At 35.7% G+C, this 17,822-nt stretch overlaps 1 long non-coding RNA gene across 1 annotated transcript; it reads right to left on the reverse strand.

Moving 5' to 3' along the window:
- Positions 1-531: 531 nt before the first annotated feature.
- On the reverse strand, positions 532-12,493 carry LOC121111399. Its single transcript, XR_005861876.2, has 3 exons — positions 12,006-12,493; positions 9,393-9,471; positions 532-4,909 (listed from the first exon to the last, which is right to left on the reverse strand). It is a non-coding gene; the product is annotated as an uncharacterized LOC121111399 (long non-coding RNA).
- Between the last annotated feature and the right edge of the window lie 5,329 nt (positions 12,494-17,822).

Consider the following 17,822-nt stretch of genomic DNA (forward strand, 5'->3'; position numbering starts at 1 on the left):
AAGAGTGGAGATGTAAGATGATACCTGGAGTGTAATTGTACCTAGAAAAAATAAAATAAAAGAGAGGATAGCTTGGCAGTATCTATGCAGTTACCATATGTAAAACACAACCTAACTTGTGTCCCAGGGCAGCTAACAGACACAAACAGAAGAGTCATTTGTCCTGGAGCTGATGTACAGAACACACTGAAGATCATCACTAAAGAGTTCAGAAGGTGGTAAAAAAATACGTAGAATCTAGTATGGATCCATAAGACTCTGCGTAAAGTTTTTTTTTCCTTGTTTTAAAGGTACAGATCTTTTCCATCGATGACTTGAGCAACATCCTTTTCAGAGAATAGGTTTTAGAAAGAACTGGGAAATGAAGGAAATGAGTAAAACTTTTAACACTGGCAGATTGTTTGCCTTTAAGTAAACAGCCCCAGGGACTTGATGAGACACAGTATTCAAACAGCAGATTTTATTTCATAATAAATGAGCTTTAGTACTATTCTGGCATATTCAACCTCACAAACAAGTTTTTTTACCAACACAGAAAAACTTCTCAGAGTTTTATCAATTATTTTCTCTTGCAACATAATTTAACCTCATTTATCTCCTCAGGTAACTCTTATTTGCCTCTTTCCTTAATCTTGCTATCTCATTTTCATCATTAGCCAATCCTGTCATTAGGATATAGAGATTTATTAAATGTTTCACAGTAATTTGATATATTTGTGATGTATTGAATTTGGCCTTAATTAAGTTTTGTTTAAAAAAAAATATAAACAAAAGGGACTAGTTCTCTCATCTAATGCAGTTTGGCAGTAGAAACTCCCACAGAGGGGAAGTGAGTTCTCCCGTGGATGACATATTGGTGTGGAACTCAGAAATTCCTGGTTTAGTTCCCTGTTCTGCTGCAGACTTCCTGGGTGACCTTAAGCAAATCTCCCTGTGCTTCTGATCCCCACGCATAAAGTGGAAAAATACCTGTTCCCTGGTAACAGATGAAGGAAAATGAAACTAAACTGTAACAAGATCAATACCTGTTAGCTCATTTGACCCATTCTTATTCAGATTTTTTGTATGCTCACACTGTCACCTCATCTCTGCAGCTTTCTTGTATGAACTAACCTTTAACCATCTGCCTTTTTTTTTTCCCCTCAGTAGCCTTTTTGTCTCTTTTGTCTGTTCTCTGTACATCCTTGACTGCCTCATCCTTCTCCACTGCATGTGTTTTCTTTTATCCCTGAACCAGCACCCATCGTGGATAACTGTTTTCAGGTACAAAACCAGGTAATTTTATAGTCTAATAAAGGAAAATTCTTCACTGTTTGTCTTTATGAGCTTCTGGGAACTATAATAAACACAAGACAAAACCAAATATTTTAATCTACTTTTATAAATTCAACTTAACCCAGCACATACTTCATCCTTCATTATATTGTAACCAAATGTAAGGCTATTCTTTATAAATCCAACCACTTTTCATTCAGAGTTTACAAGGGAAACAAAACACATTTTCCAACACCTTTTTTGTAAGTCAAGTAGTAATCCAGACACAAGAGATGCATTTTTTTTCTACAGCAGACTTTGATCCTTGTCCATGTATGACTGGTACTGGGATTGTTCTTTCACATTCTTAATCCCAGCTTCAAAGCTGTTGTATCTGTCAGAACTGTTGGCCAAGTATGCAAAGGCTCTAGGTATGCTTGCTGCCAATGAAGGAAATTCAGAATTATAGTGGAAAATGATGACTCAAACCCACAGTTAACGTTTCTAACAATCCTATCACATTAGATTAACATATTCTAACTTTATTTCAGAATGATCAGATTATTTTTACAATATACTCTTGATTAGAAAAATCCAGTGAGATCTTAAGAATAATGCCTTCTGGAGTCTCAACCAGTACATTTTGAGGTGTGAACAAAAGTATCTTACCAAGAGTCTGGTAGAGTATTATAACTATTATTTGCCTGTAGTGTATGTAAGGACATTGAGTTTTCATGTTACATTTTCCATAAATAGTTGCATATGTAGTCATTCTGCATTTCTATTTTCAAGGCATAAGTATTAATTTATTGTACGTCACCACTCACCTTCTTTTTGGTGATGTGACTCAGTGTGCAAAAAAAAAAAACAAACCAACAAGCCAAAGGCTACTAAATTAAGATGATCGTTAAATATCAGAAAGAATTACTCCAACTTCTTTATCTGGAGTGATTAAACACACACACACACAAAAAAACCCTGATTATTCCTTCTGCAAAGAGCCATCAGTTCTGTTATTAGCCTCTCATTTTTCTGACAAAAAACCCAAAATGTATATATTGTGCAAGGATGAGTATATTATGCACAATTGTTCCACTGAAAGAAAAAATTATGCTTAGTTTATTCTTTAGTGTAAGATTAAAATTTTGCTGCAAGACACAAAGTTTTTAGGGGAAACTATTCAAGTTAAATTAAAGGTATTAGGCAATTCTTTATATTGCTTGTCTTTTAAGATATTACCAGTCACCTGCTTAGAGAAACTATGAAGCTTGAGTATTACTCTGTTTTCTATACACTGAGAATAAAATCCACTAACAAAATGGACAAATTATGTTTGAATAGTCAAATTCTTTTCTTTTCTTTCCTTTTTTTTTTTTTTTTTTTTTTGTGGAAAATATCAGAGCACTTAAAGAAAAGATATTGTGTCATTCCTTCAGCCTATCTCTTCCTACACATTATATTTTACTGTAGCTGATCTGGAAATCCCATTTGAAGTCACCAGAGGTCAAACTGGCTTGGAAGTTGTAACTCTGATTCTGACTTAAAATTTGAACCCCTATTCCAAAAAGCTATGCTGACATTTCAGAAGTTTAAAATTTGCCACAAAGTTTAAATCTAAACCTGCTGCTCACATTATTTAATTCTGAGCCAGAGTAGGTGCATCACCTAAAGACAGACTAGTTTTAAAATCAAGAATTGATATTGTAGTGCTATATCTATATAAGACTAATAGAAACTCTGACTCCCAAGTAATATTGACTTTTAAAGGACTCTGATATGAATCCAGGTTGAATTCAAGTGTATCAGAAAGAAATACAACTAAATGAGCAAACTACCCTCACTTCTCTACTCTGGGATCTTCTTTGAGCTTACTTTGGTTTTCATCCACAGCTTCACATTTCACACTGGTTTTCAGGTGCACAAAAAGGCAGAATGCTATCCAGTCCTTCCGTAGCTGATGTTAAAACTGAAGATATTTAAATAATTTTTTTTTTTTTGGTTCGGTAGCCAACAGGAAAAAAGAGTTAGCGGTTATTGTTTTGGATCTATCCCAAACTGAAATGTTTCCACTTACTCAGCCAATTAAAACAGATCATTTGAAACTGAACAAAACATTTAATTCAAGTAAGAACAAATCAAACATACTTAATAATGTCAACAGGCCAGAGTCAAAAAGCAGTCATGAAAATAAAAAGCTTTTTCCCCTGACCTTGTGTACTAGAGGTGGTGGTCCTGTTTCAGTTGGGTTAGAACGAACTTATAGGCAGTCCAAGGGCCATTCTGTGCCAGCCCATGGTACGTGAGGCTGGCTTTGAAAGAACAGTGCTGGCTGCATGCATTGGACCCTTCCCTAGTGGAAGAAAGCAGCCAACATGGCCAACATTTCTTGCCTGGATCAGTGACAAGTGACATGTTCAGCTTCAGGGAACTGTTGTCAGATCCTGCCTGTGAAGTTCTTTCAGTTTCCTCTCCTCAGCTTTTGAGTTACAGCATTTTGATCTCTGATTGTGTGAAATATGGGGCTTAGCTCACAACAACAGCAAGTTTCACCACTCCAGCTATTGGGAAAATCATCCAAAATATGGGTGAGCTGAGGGTTAATACTGCCCATTTCATCCCAAGAAAGAATTTCAGCTTTGGTCGTCATTCCATGGGTAAACCATGACACCATGAGAACAAACCCTGTACACCACACCTCATTCTATGAAGGGTATCCAAAGTTCTTTGTTAATCAAGTTTAGAAATTAAATGTTACTTTTTGGATATATCATAACAGTTTCCTGGAACATTCTCTTCTTCATCTTATGTTAAATAAAATCTGATAGCCCAGGTTTACACAAATACTTCTCAGACGCTATTTAAACTTACAAATATTTCCATGTTTAGTTCATAAAAATTTAGTTCTAAGGTTTTTCATAAAGTTTGGGTGATCTTGCTGAAACTCCCCCTGAAAAAAAAAAAAAAAAAAAAGAACAACAACAAAAAAAAACAAAAAACAAAAAAACAGCAGTCTTTTATCCTGAGATTGATCTTTTTTTTATTCCTTCCTATGCCACTGTTCCTTGAGAAGGTAAGCCTTCAATTTGAGGCAATAAATAAACACACCAAGACCAGAAATGGTCTTCTGCAAGAGGTGAACATTTGCAAGCCATACACACACACACACACACACAAAGAGAGAGAGAGAGAGAAAGGAAAAGGAAAAGGAAAAGGAAAAGGAAAAGGAAAAGTTACAGAGAAGGAGAAAGGTTAGTACATCTGTTTTCTCAATACAATAAAAAACACCACTCTTTATTGGTTACTCCTTTTAGAAGTACTTTTGACGGCCAAGTTTTGTCAACTGTTGAGTTCAATACAACGGGGGGAAAATGGCATTTTCAAAGTTTGCTTATTTCTCATGAAGAAACGCAGATGTTCAACTTACCACAAATATCAACATTTTGTTTATTTTACAAAGAGCTTGAGGAATTAATGTCTCTTTTCTGGAGTCACATTGCACTCTCCTTTCTGAGACAACACCTGCTGATGTCAAACTCTCCTGGCTTGTGAGCTTGGCTTGCCACTAACTGCAATGCGCTAACTCAGAGAAGGGTTTTGAGGTTGCAGGGCTGTGAATAAGACAACGTATGTCTTTACGTCCACAGATAGCACTTTCCTAAAAAAGTAACAGTGGGGAAAGAAAAAAAAAGAATTAGGAGCTCAGCAGGAGATTAATTTTTTTTTTTCTATGGCATAAAAAATGATTAATTTTTTGGCTTCCAAAATAAATTTTAGAAGCAATTCAGAGTTATATTATTAGAATTACCCATTATTAGTTTAGGTCACAAGGCATAAAAAAGGTGAGAGCTGTAAAAAAAAGGCAGGCAAATCTGCCATGGTGTTTCACCTATTGGAGACTTGTTGTCTCTTTTCTCCTGTAGCTTTATTCTCAAAACTCTGTTGCAAATTGTTGTAGGAAAAAGCAGATCCTAGTCCTTCCTTTGGACTAACAGCTTATATTTGGAGGCCAGAAGTATATCAAATGAGTATTGCAGTTATTTTATTTATTTGCCTTGCCTATCCTCAGCCGAGAACTTCGAGCAACAAAAAGTAAATTCTAAATCAAACAAAAATGTGAATGGAATTTTCATCATTTAGAATAAATACATGAATGAACTGGTCCATGGTCAGGAAAGCCGTCAACTATTTCAAGTACTTCTGCACTGGTTGAATATTGGGTGCTAGTCCTGCTGAAATGTACAAGCTAAGTTATTAAAGTAAGAGTGCCACTTCACTACTGGAAAGATCAGTTTCCAGGATTAGGTCCCTAATTCCCATTCACCTTATAAAAGAGATGAGAGTGAAACAGTCTAAGAACAGACGTGTAGTTACAGGCAGCAAGTAAATGCATGCTGTAACATGACCAGATTTTGATTTTGCTTCGCACATAATGGAAATATTGCTTAAGAGTTGTTGAGCAATCTCCTGTAAGGAAATTCCTGATTATGAGAAACCTTTTCCTAAGGGATTGTCTATGTTTTGGAAGATGTTATGCACTGATTTCTGAGGTGTTTGAACTTGACATGTTTGGGGGTCAGAGTTAAGGCTTTTGGTTTCAGTGCTTGTTTTTTATAGTGTTGTTGTTTGGGCGATTTCCTGCATCATAAGCCAAATAAATGGTTATTTTCCTAAAATTTTTCCCCAAAGAGAGGTACTTCTGTTTTCTTACTGTCTCCTTAGTTGCACTGACAATTCAAAACTCAACACAAGGTGCATATTTGTACATTGCACAATTTCAGGCACTCTTGGGATGCCACCATACCACAGGTGATTCAGAAGCAAATGAAATCAAATGCCCTCATGGGGCTTTGGAAAAGCCTGCAAAGATCATTTTATTAACCTAGTAAATCCCTCTGGGAAAACTGAAAGAACAGGAAATTAAAGCACACAGGTATTAAGATTGCATATTTCATCTCATAAGGATACTAGTAATAATGACATGTTCCCTATAAAAACAACTTACAAATTGAAGGGTAAGGAAACACACCTTAGTCAGTCTTCCTGGTCTTCTCTCAAGTTCCTCACCTTTGGGAATTTTTATTTATTTATTTATTTTAGTGTTATTTTAGGGCAAATCTCTATCTGGGAATAGTCTTACATAAAGGTATTTAAAAATACACAGCTCTGCTTTGTCTGACAGGTGTCTTCTTTCAGTGTGGTTTGCTCTTTGCTTACCACATCCCAGAGTGTCCAATTAAGGGCAGTCCAATTAAGGCATTGGGATAGCAGCTACATTCATACAATAACAGTGAAGTTTATTCAACCTCTCAAACTGTTTTCATCACTTCTTTTCATCTAGCATCTTTCCTTTCCTATAACACAGCAAAGCTGATAAAATAGTAAATAAACACACTCTCTAGTCCACCTAGAAGAAAAAATGATTGAAGTGCCATAAACTTTTGGTTCCACTCTATCATAACTGCCATTAATTAGAGGTTGCCTTCTAAAACAAAGACAGGACTAAAGTATTCTCAAGACATACAGGAGCTTGATGTTATAAAAAGGAATTACCTAAATACAAAAATCCATAAACATTTTCTCTTAGTCACTAAAGCTTCGGGATCAAGTTCAGTGTATTTGTATAAGGAAGTATAGAAAGGAATGGCCTAGGAAACAATCTCAGGACCTTGAAATCAAACAGTAAAGTTCCATTTTTTTAATTGAAAACTCATCACTTGATTTTTTGTGATCCTTGTTTTTGCATTCCATTCTGCACCTTAGAAAACTTCTGTATTTTAATATTCCCATAAATACAGCTGTATTTTAGGAAGTATTCAACAACCTACCTTTAAACTGTTTGGGACTAAACATTCACTCACAGGCCTGATTTACTAAAAGCCTTAAATGCTGAGCACACTGATCCATTCAAGTGAAATGGCAACATGTGGGTGGGGTTAGAGACGAAAAAGAGAGAATAAGCACATGTTTCCCATGGGCTTTGCCTCTACGTCAGCTAAAGAACAATTACTAAAACTGCAAGCTTCTATTAATGCTCCAGCTTTCTTAGACTGTAAATACATCCACAGCTGTTTCATTTGGGGGACAATAACACAATCTATGCAAAGAATACTGTTTACAAACAATCTAGCAGCTGAACAACTTAATCTCCCAAATTATCATGCCGGCTGGAGTGTTTCAGGAAGCGTTCAGGAAGACATACACAACACTACTTATTTTTCTTAATTTCACTGAGAAATAAAAATGAGAACCTCCTATTTTTTGGCAGCCCTTTGATAAGCAGCAGAAGAGATAAAAAAAGAAATTATTACAACAAAAAGATGTCCCATGGGATTCTGTGATCACTCCCCTAGTTCACAATATCTACACTAGAATTTCAAGATACAAGTACATATTCCTTCCTGCTAAAGATGCAGAATATTTTCACTTAGAATTTACCCATATTGTACCCGTCAGGTAGCTTTGATTCACCTAGAAAGGTACATGCATCCTAGCTACCTAGTTAAGAAAATATTGATATCAGTTGCACAAATAGTCACTTCATACATCCTTTACATCCAAAACCAGCAGAGGAAAAGCAAGTTAATATCATTCAGTTAAGAAATGTGTGCCTCTCACCCACTTGTTTCCATACTGAATGAAACAGTGGTCAAATTATGTTGATAAAAACATCTGTAAAGGCAAGGATGTGGGAAAGAAAGGGTAAAAACATAAAATGTTCTATAATTGTTAGCAGTGTCAAAAAAATCAGTCTTGTGTCTTTCTGAAATATATCTAGTCTCAGCTAGTAGAAAATTGACAAGAAACAGAGTTTGGGAAGACTACAGGCTGTCATCTAGAACTTAACCCCGTGCACTAGTTCCATGGTGAATGAAAGTGCTGTCTCTCATCTAGCAGCACTTTCTCAGCATGTCCTGGAATTAATAGTTGCTTCCTAAAGATAGCCTTGTCATGAACTAATTAGTTCTGACATTCCTTGTTTTATAATACTTTCAACTGAAGTACTGTGCTATAAAGAGCAGAATTTCAGCCATGAACCGAATTATACCTACCACTGTCAGCTTCTACATCTCTTAAAAGATGAGGGCCTGCCAATGTCTAGTAATCAGTTATGTCAGAAAAAAAGAAAACAAACCAGGAATGAAGCTCTGATAGTGCTAGTATGAACAGCATGTCCTTCCACAGAGAAAAAGTTGTTTCTTGTGCCATCTTCATAGCATTGGAGGGTTTTTACATAATGCTGTAAACAAACTAAGGTGACAAATTCAGAATCACAGTGAACTCCTATGTATCTAAAGGATGCCATTAATATGGGACTATGAGAGAAAAGGGAAAAAAATGAAATGACAAAACAGAATTAAACATGCAAAACAAAGTAGGGAATATGGAAAAACATTATTGTCTGAAGGGGAATATTTTGTATTAGGGTATCATGTTTGTTCCCACTTGCTTCTGAGCAAAGCAAGATCATCTGTACTCTTTGGCAGCAGCGCTGCAGAACTGCAGTGCCTCTGTCAGAACTGGTCTCCTTGGTGCTGTTCTGTGTTTTGAGTGTAGAAGAGAAAAGGAAGGTTGTGCGTGAGCATCCTACACTACAACAATCCAAAGTCTGTGAGCAACCCCAAGCTGCCTAAAATTTGGCTGCTCCCTGGTCTTAATCTAACTCAGACCAAAGATTTCAGAAGTCTCTGGAGCAGAGTACTGACAGTCATAAACACAGAGATTTTACTATTACAACATGGGATTATCCCTTGTCTTCCAAAAGCACATTTGGGGCTACTACTCTCTTGTGTGCACTCTCTCAGCATTGTGTAGCAGGCTTCACTGGCAATACACTTGGAGAGGAAAACCACTCCTAACTGGAGCATTGCTCAACAGAATTCCACTTCTGTGGAAATGATCAGATGCCAGTTATGTATCGTTGACTATTGTGTTTGGATAGTAAATCGGGAAGGCTCAGCTAAAATAACACAGCTTGTTTTACTAAGTCTTTATGTAAATAAAACTATTGTACTATTCTGATTCCATACTCACTGCTCCTCCCTATGGGCCAGATTCTGCTTTTCTTCTACTGGTAAAAGCCAATTTCACAAGTTTTTCATTAGTTTCACAATATACATTTCACAATATGCAATACTCACAAATCTGACTTTTCTCCGGTTGTTTTCTGTAAAACTTCACTTATTCTCTCTGAGATACAGCCATTTCTTCATCACTTTCCTAAAGGTAGAATAAAAAAGACATCCATCTTATGTCATCCATTCCCAAATATACAAATATTTTCCTAACTAAATACAATGTCATGACACATCAAGAACCCTGAAGGACTGTTGGTGTTGTGGACTACCAAAGTGCAGATGGAGTAGAAAGTCAGCGCAAACTGCACATACATGGTGCACCAAGCATCTCCATAAATGAACAAGTGCAGATCAATGGAAAATGAAATACAAATTAATTGTATACAATTAAAATTATATATTTTAATACAAAAAAAATGAAATACAAACAAAATTAATGAAATTAGGAAGTCACGCATTAGGAGCTATTATGAAACCAAGAAGATTCCCATGCGCTCCCAAAAATCAACAGAGTTGTATATCTAATTCATTGCTAACCTCCTTCTCCAAATCTGAAAAAGCTGAAAGCCAACATAGTTGTGTTTTTGTTTTGTTTTGTTTTGTTTGTTTGTTTTGTTTTGTTTTTTTTTTTTTTTTTTTTGAAAGTTCTGCCTTTATTTACAGAGGCCACTGGGCAGGATCAAGTCAAAGAGTACAGACTATACCTTTTGACCAGAAGATTTTCCTGTCAAATTTCAGTATGTACAGCCAGCAATCAGTTAAGAGAGCATGCAGTATCTTGAAGACTTATGAATGTCTTCAAGGAACACAGTATAAAGAAATCTAGTGTTGAAAACAACTTGACTCGAATTGCTAAGTTTGCCCATCTAATAATCATGAGTAAGATGCAAGAAAAAATAAGTATCTCAAAAGTATTTGTTGAAGAGACATACAGAAGGTTACAGAACACGTAGCTATTGTAACAACTTTGATAATTGTCCATTTGTGTACACTTCTGTGGCACTAGATCTCATTATATAGACACAGATTTCCCAAGTAGAATTTTGCTCTGAGGAGGTCATCAATAGAGGTGCAGGAGGTCGATCACAAAACACACAGTAAAATCCTGTGTCAAAACTCAAAATTGCAAATGAAGTGACCATTCTAGGAAATGAATGACTCTTGGCAAGAGTGGTATTTGTAGCTGTGAAGTAGAAGACTTCAGTCAGTTTTTGCTTTATATCAAGAGCCACTTGTCCTACTTGTCTGCTGACAGAAATCAAACATCAACATTGCACTAGGCTCCCTCAATCTACTCGATCTACTGAGGCAACCACATCTAGTTAAAATATTTACCAATTGAAGGGTCTGTTGGAATAACTCCAGTAAACACTTGGATGTATTTTTCAAGCAGAAACATGGCTGGACATACTATACAGATATCATTAGTTAACAGTAGGAAAAAAAACCCTAAATTTTCATTAAGCAGAGTCGGTCAGTCTCATTGCAAATGCAAGCAGAAGAGAACTAATGACAAAAGTAAATGTCCTTATGCTTTAAAATATCTATTCCAAAATCATCATGTGTTAATTCAGATTAACCATTACCCAGATGAACTGTAAAGTGACTTTAATGTCTATTCCCATGTGTTCAAATACTTTCCCCTTTCCTGACAACTAAATCTCCAGTAATTTTACTTTCAAGATCTTTCATATGATTTATTAACCATATAATCCTTTTTAACTTCTATTCACCACTAATAAGCCTTTAATTTCCTCTGACAGTGTTTCTCCTGTGTTTTGCCTTAGGTTACAAAGAAATTGCTACACTATGCCACTTCCAAAACAGTAAATGCCTCATCTGAATGCAACTTGAGAAGAACAAAAAATTATCAGCACCTTTTAGAAATAACCTTTCTGACAGAACTTTCTTTCTTAAGAATATGTTTCACTATGAGTCAGGTCTTTAGTTCTCAGTCAAACTGTCTAGATATGACTCTCTTCAATTCAAATCTATATCATGTACATCCTATCAGGGCGCATTGCTGCTTCAATTTTTGTATAATCATCAATACAGACATATGAAGTTTAATGATTCTCAATTTTATTTATGTTGTGTAAGGTAGAGAGTCTTCTGGATACCTGCTCACAGTCCTATAGCAATTACAATGGGTCATACTGAGCAATGCGTGAAGTAATGGAAGCTATTTTTAACGTTATTAAGCAGTTTGGAAATATCATATCACATATTTCTGGATCATTCCAGAGATTTCATGTTGAGTAATTTAATCCTGATTTCTTCTTGAAACTTTAGATTCTCTTGTGCTTATATTTAGTTTTCCTAGCAGCTTAGATAAAAACATTTCACTTTAAAATATGATATTTCTGAGTTCCTGATATTACATGACAATCTGAAACATATAAAAGTAGAATATATGTTTTGGACAGAATTTGGCTGACATATCTTGATAAGAGTAAATCTTTTGAAATCGTTTTCATTGGCAAAAAAAGAAAATGGTTATTCCAAAAAGCTGGATGAAAAAGAAGAAAAAATAAGACAAAGGTCAGATTTAAATGAATTTAAACAACTCAAAATAAATTTTAGCAATCGTTTGAGACCTATGGATATAAGTGACAAAGACAGCAAAGTATAGCATATGTTGGTAGACATAACTATTCTTTCTGTGAAAATACTCACCGGTAGGGGCAGGAATTACACCATTTCCTAACACAACATCCTGGGCAGCTGCTGTATTTCCATGGACCTCAGTGGCACAATTGCTTGTAGAGAAGCTGGCTGTTGCTGATTACATTTCTTACAAACCTTGTGGTCAATGCAGTCTGGAAGTGGAGGTTGAATATATGACATTGACAATTTTGTGGATGTTCTGGTGCTGAGGTTACGCACTTATACTCCCTATGAAACATCTTGTGAAGACGTTTTTGCTGATAGTGGTAAAGCAGTTGAACTGGAAGGCAGTAAAAAAGTACACAGCATTATTATATCGCCCAAATTCCAGGGAGGTTTACTGAGCTTCTAAACTGACACTGGTGAAAATCTCCTGTGGCAGACCTAGGTAAAAATCCCATTAGTGTTTGGAAAGAATATCTGTCCCTTAAATGTGTTTTCATTTTGTTTAACAAATATAATCCTCCTGCACTGTTTTGTTGTAATCTGCAAATGAAGCCTGTGGAGCAGAAGCAGGCCCTCGTCATTAGGAAATATGGAAAACATCCATCTGAAAAGAAGTCATTCAAGCCAGCATAGTCAAAACTCCAAAAACCAGAAAAGACTAACAAGAAAATATAGCATCTTCACATTTAGAGTATCTATTAAATATACATAACATTAAAATGTATGTGATATTAAAATACATTAGTAGTGACTTATTAACTGCGTGTGGAAAAACTTCTTTTTTACTGAGTCAAAGCATTTGTATACCAAATCCCATACTCAGCAAAAACATCCATCTGGATCCCACACTGCAAAAGGCTGAAGCTGGAAGTTCGTGGTTGTGTAGGTTTCTGCAGAACTGACAATAGTACCAGGCAGAAACTGTATCCCTGAATTGGCCCTTTCAAATTAGACATTTGCTTCTAATCACAGTTGTCAAGTTGCAATAAAAGAAGAAAAATATGAGACTTTAAACAATGCAACATGGCTGTGTAAAAGTTTTCTTTTACTTCATAGAAGCTTACCCTCTATTCCTCTCTGATAAGGAAAAGGCAGAACAACCAGTTGTGTAAGTTTGTTACCATACAAGTCTTTTTTAAATCTGTGCCTCTGACTGTAGCATTTTCATATAATATCTGTGACATATCTGAAGAATTTCATTAACTTTGTATTCTTGTGGAATAAACTTGAGCAAGAAAAAAAGAAAGGAGCAACTTGAAAGCATCAAGCAGTACCCATGCCCAGAAAGAAGAGGATGCAACAGTAAATAAACCATTAACCCATTCCCACCATGCTGCCAAACCATGTTCCCACAGCAATTAAAAGGAAATGACAACTTTAGACTGTGCTACACTTTTTCTTTGGTCTTTTCTTACAACAAAAGTAATTTTGGACCTTGCAAAAAAATAAAAATAAAACGTAAAAATAAAAATAAAAAGTAAAAATAAAAATAAAATTGTGTGTGTAGTGCAACATTATCTAAAGGTAACTCAAACATGAGATGCAAGACTAAGAAAGAGTATGATGATGTTTGTTCAGAAAAGCAACTGTAGCAGAGAAGAAGTCAGATGATAGTTCATTTGCTCTGTCTTGTGTTGCTTACTTCTACTATCTTTGAAGTGGTAGAAAAATTCATTGCACCAGCACACATCCTACTGCACACAGCTTCTCACAGTATCCTCACTGCAACCACCTGGGGAACAAGTAACAACTGACTCGAACACTGAGCAATTGAAAATTAACATAGAGTAGACAAGCACAGCACTAACATGCTAATCACTGCCTGTACCCCTGCCCCAATTACTGAATTCCTGAGGGCAAGCAAAATAGCTTACAGCTGATGAGGTCTGAAGGCCACATATGAATCATTTCTTGTCTCTTGAGCATCCTGAGTCATTGTCATTGTGAACAAAACAATGTTATTTATTTATCGCCCATCACTGTTAGCATCTGGGTGCCATGCAGAGTTTAAAATCTTTATGCTGGCAGGCAGAGCAGTACAGCCCAAGCTCTAGATTATGTCATATGGTTATTAGATGTCATTGTTGTTAGCAGCAACTTATCCCTTTACTTTGTCTTCTGCTGCTGCTGTCACTCTGGCACTTGCAGCAAATTGCCTTTCCTCTCCCATTGTCTGAGGCTTTGGAAGAAGGCAATGACTGTGCAGAGCTGAGAGCTGAGCCTAGGAGATAAGCAGAAAACAAGAGCTGGGGGATTTGCCGTTAATGTAGCTCCAAGTGCTGCCATGTTATTAGCATTCTCGTACTGTCAAAGTCAGTTGCCACTGTCTATTGTTTTCATACGTATCATTCACATGCATTTTAAATAAAGCTGAGTTTTTGGTCAGTGATTCCCAATCCATTTACCTTTCACCTCATTTGCACACTTACTCATTCATACGATTAGTTGGAGAGATGCTTTTTGTCTAAACAAGTCCTGCATTTCTTTTGGCAATGATCCCTCCTACATTAACAATGAAAACCACATAGAGAGCATTTTATTTGGAAAGAAAGAAAGAAAGAAAGAAAGAAAGAAAGAAAGAAAGAAAGAAAGAAAGAAAGAAAGAAAGAAAGAAAGAAAGAAAGAAAGAAAGAAAGAAAGAAAGAAAGAAAGAAAGAAAGAAAGAAAGAAAGAAAGAAAGAAAGAAAGAAAGAAAGAAAGAAAGAAAGAAAGAAGGAAAAAGAAAAAGAGAAGGAAAAAGAGAAGGAAAAAGAAAAAGAAAAAGAAAAAGAAAAAGAAAAAGAAAAAGAAAAAGAAAAAGAAAAAGAAAAAGAAAAAGAAAAAGAAAAAGAAAAAGAAAAAGAGAAGGAACAAGAAAGAAAAGAAAAGCAACAGAGCATATTGAGAAATACCTATTTCATGAGATTTTCTAGATTTGTTATTTTATTAATCTGTACTTGTTGGATTTAAGCTTCTTAGTTTTCAGATTTCAAGTCAGTTAAAATGTATGCCTCGAAGATGCTTTTAAAAGTTGTGTTAAGTATCTGCAAAAAGCAGACCCGAAAAACAAAAGGACAGGCAATATTTCTGGTGCTTCTAGGGAGTCTGAACCATGATAATCTCACCACCCTTCAGTAGCTCACTCACTTGAGGGTATATGAATTTTGGAGTGCTCTACTTGGATATTTATGGTTGTTTGTTGTTTTTTTTTCCCCAGAACTGTTCAGTCCTGCTGAGTTTAATGGAAATCTATGAGTAGGTGTTATGTTCTAATATGTCAACAGATTCCCCAGTAAAAAACAACAATAAAAAACCCTACATCATAAACACTAGAATGTTTGGAAGACAGTCAAAAAATTTGGACCTAAGTCATACAGTCCTCAGAAAAGACACTGACAACCCACAAATATGAGGCCTTTGGAAATGCTCTATATGCAAATGATTCCTCACACAGAAAATACAAGATAAATTAGTAGCTATTCACTCAGATTTTTAAGCCTTGAAGTCAAACAAGCATTTGGCAAAAACACAATTTCAACAACAAAAGAAAGAATCCTGGGAGGTTTTCCCTTACTTTACTTGCACGTAGAATGCTCCTCATCCTCACATGCTTTGATTACAGATACCTAAAACTCAGAGGTTAAGAGCTTTAAAAGGGCACCCAGAAAACTCACAGCTGGAGGAGCACTGAGATGCCTGCAGAGACAGTACTGCAATGACAGTAATTTGGAACAGGACTGTACTGGCAGAGAGCTGCAATCACATATCTAATTTCTATTCCCACACACATGTATCATTGTTCCACTACCCTCACAGAGAGGAGCACAGGGCCTTGGTTGTAGGATTTATTTGTTTTTAACAACCGCTTCTGTCTGTATTTAATTATATTGGCACAGAAATTGTGCTGTCACCTGAAGCTACTGTCACACCATCTATTGGTCCTAAAGGCAACGTGGGGATAACTGGCTGTGAACAATTCTTCTGTAACAAGCTATTAGGCAAGGACATGAGGAATAGAGATTTCCCAAGAATGCAGTTACATTACACAGTTTCTTCCATCCACTGATCAACGTGAATACAGTAACTTCATCACAAAACACAGTACAAAATTGTATATGATCTCTTTACTTAAGATGCAACTATCTCCATGTTGCTATTATTCCAAAGGGTGTCCAGGAATTAGGGGAAATGGAACAAGTTAGTATGGTAACAGGAAATATGTGTAAATGAGGATTAGGCTGCATATTCTCCAGTGATTCTAACTAAATCCATTAGTACCTTCTTTCTGTAGCACTAGACATCCAGTAGTAGACAACAAATCCTCTGTACATCTCCATCCATCCAAAATAATAATAATAAAAAAATTACGTGACTAATGCATAGTAAAGGGAAAAAAAAATTCTGCTGCAGGCATAAATGAACTCAACCAAATGCACAGACAGGGAAAACTAATGTAATAAGATACTGGTTAAAAATCCAGATAATCCTGTAGTTTTTTATTGAGTGTCAGCAGATCTCACTGATAAGAGGTGAATTTTCTAGTGAAGATTTATTATGAAGGTTACCCATGAAAACTTTGCCAGGGCAAGAGAAGACAAGGTATTTATGTTAACTTGTGATAATATACCAATGTTTGACAAGAAAGGTAAATTTCCAGCCATGTGAAACACCTGAAGTATCATGAGCAACTACAATGTTTTAATTGTTTAGGTTGATCTAAAAGATTCATTTTATTTTGATCTATATTTTGTAATATACTCTTTACCTCTTCTCTGACAAAAACAAATCTAGAACTTCCACTTGAAAAATGTTGAAAATGCAAGCAACTGGTATGCAGCCTCATTTCACATTGACTGTCATTGGATTATTAATTGCATGCGAGTATATGCCAAAATGCCTCATTACTAACATCTCAGTACGAAATATGTGGTTTCTCGGATGGTGCATGTATGACAACTGCACATGGAATGATCAGAGAGCTAAACACCTCTACAGTAGAATGCTCAACTACTCACCAGGAAAGTGTGATAAAAATCGGGCTGCATGAGCCACGTGTACTGAGAGCTTGGCTCAGACCACAACTCCTATTCAGGCACTGTTTGTACTGAAACATAATTAGTTTGTTATATTACTGGTCTTCTAAACACTGTGTCCGTTACAGAGTTATACCCTCTACACTCAGTGTTCTCTTATCTCTTGTTCTTTATTACCAAGTCCTGAGCACTCTATTCCGTCTGTCAACATTGAATATTATTTGCATTATTTAAACCATAAAAGCAGGTTCAGCCCTTTCTGCATTCACCCTGTGATCTACAAGATTCACTCAGAAATAAATGACCACTGATTATTTCAAAGGTTGTTGCTATAGCACCTATGATGCCTTTCAGAATCTGAATGGATATCAGATATATAATATGTAAACTTACACATTATGGTACATCACGTAAGTAATGAAGAAAAAAAAAAGGAATTTAGTGGAAATATATTCTAATTTATATATATATATAAACAGGCTATTTACATTTTAGCCGTTAGTGGACATAATAAAAAAAGTTTATGTTGCTGGAAGTGTATCATACATGAAATTTTATTACTTTATACACAATATTATCAAATTATGTACATTTACTGAATAATTCAAAGTTATTTTCTTTTGCTTTGCTTTCATATAAAAAAGACAATTTTGACAACACATTAAAAGTTGGGTGGAGGCCTCAGTAATGTGAAGGAGAGAATGCTTTTGAGTTTGTAAATCTTCTTTAATAATAAATCTTTAATAGTATAGAGCTGAAAGCATGACACATCATCTTCAACAAAACCCCAGAAAATAAAGTAGACTAACAGGTATAGAAAAAATGTAATACAAAGTCAGATTTCCCCTTGATGAATTCAGACTCTCTT

This window comes from Gallus gallus, chromosome 8 (genome assembly GCF_016699485.2).
Source record: "Gallus gallus isolate bGalGal1 chromosome 8, bGalGal1.mat.broiler.GRCg7b, whole genome shotgun sequence".
Taxonomy (NCBI): Eukaryota; Metazoa; Chordata; class Aves; order Galliformes; family Phasianidae; genus Gallus; species Gallus gallus.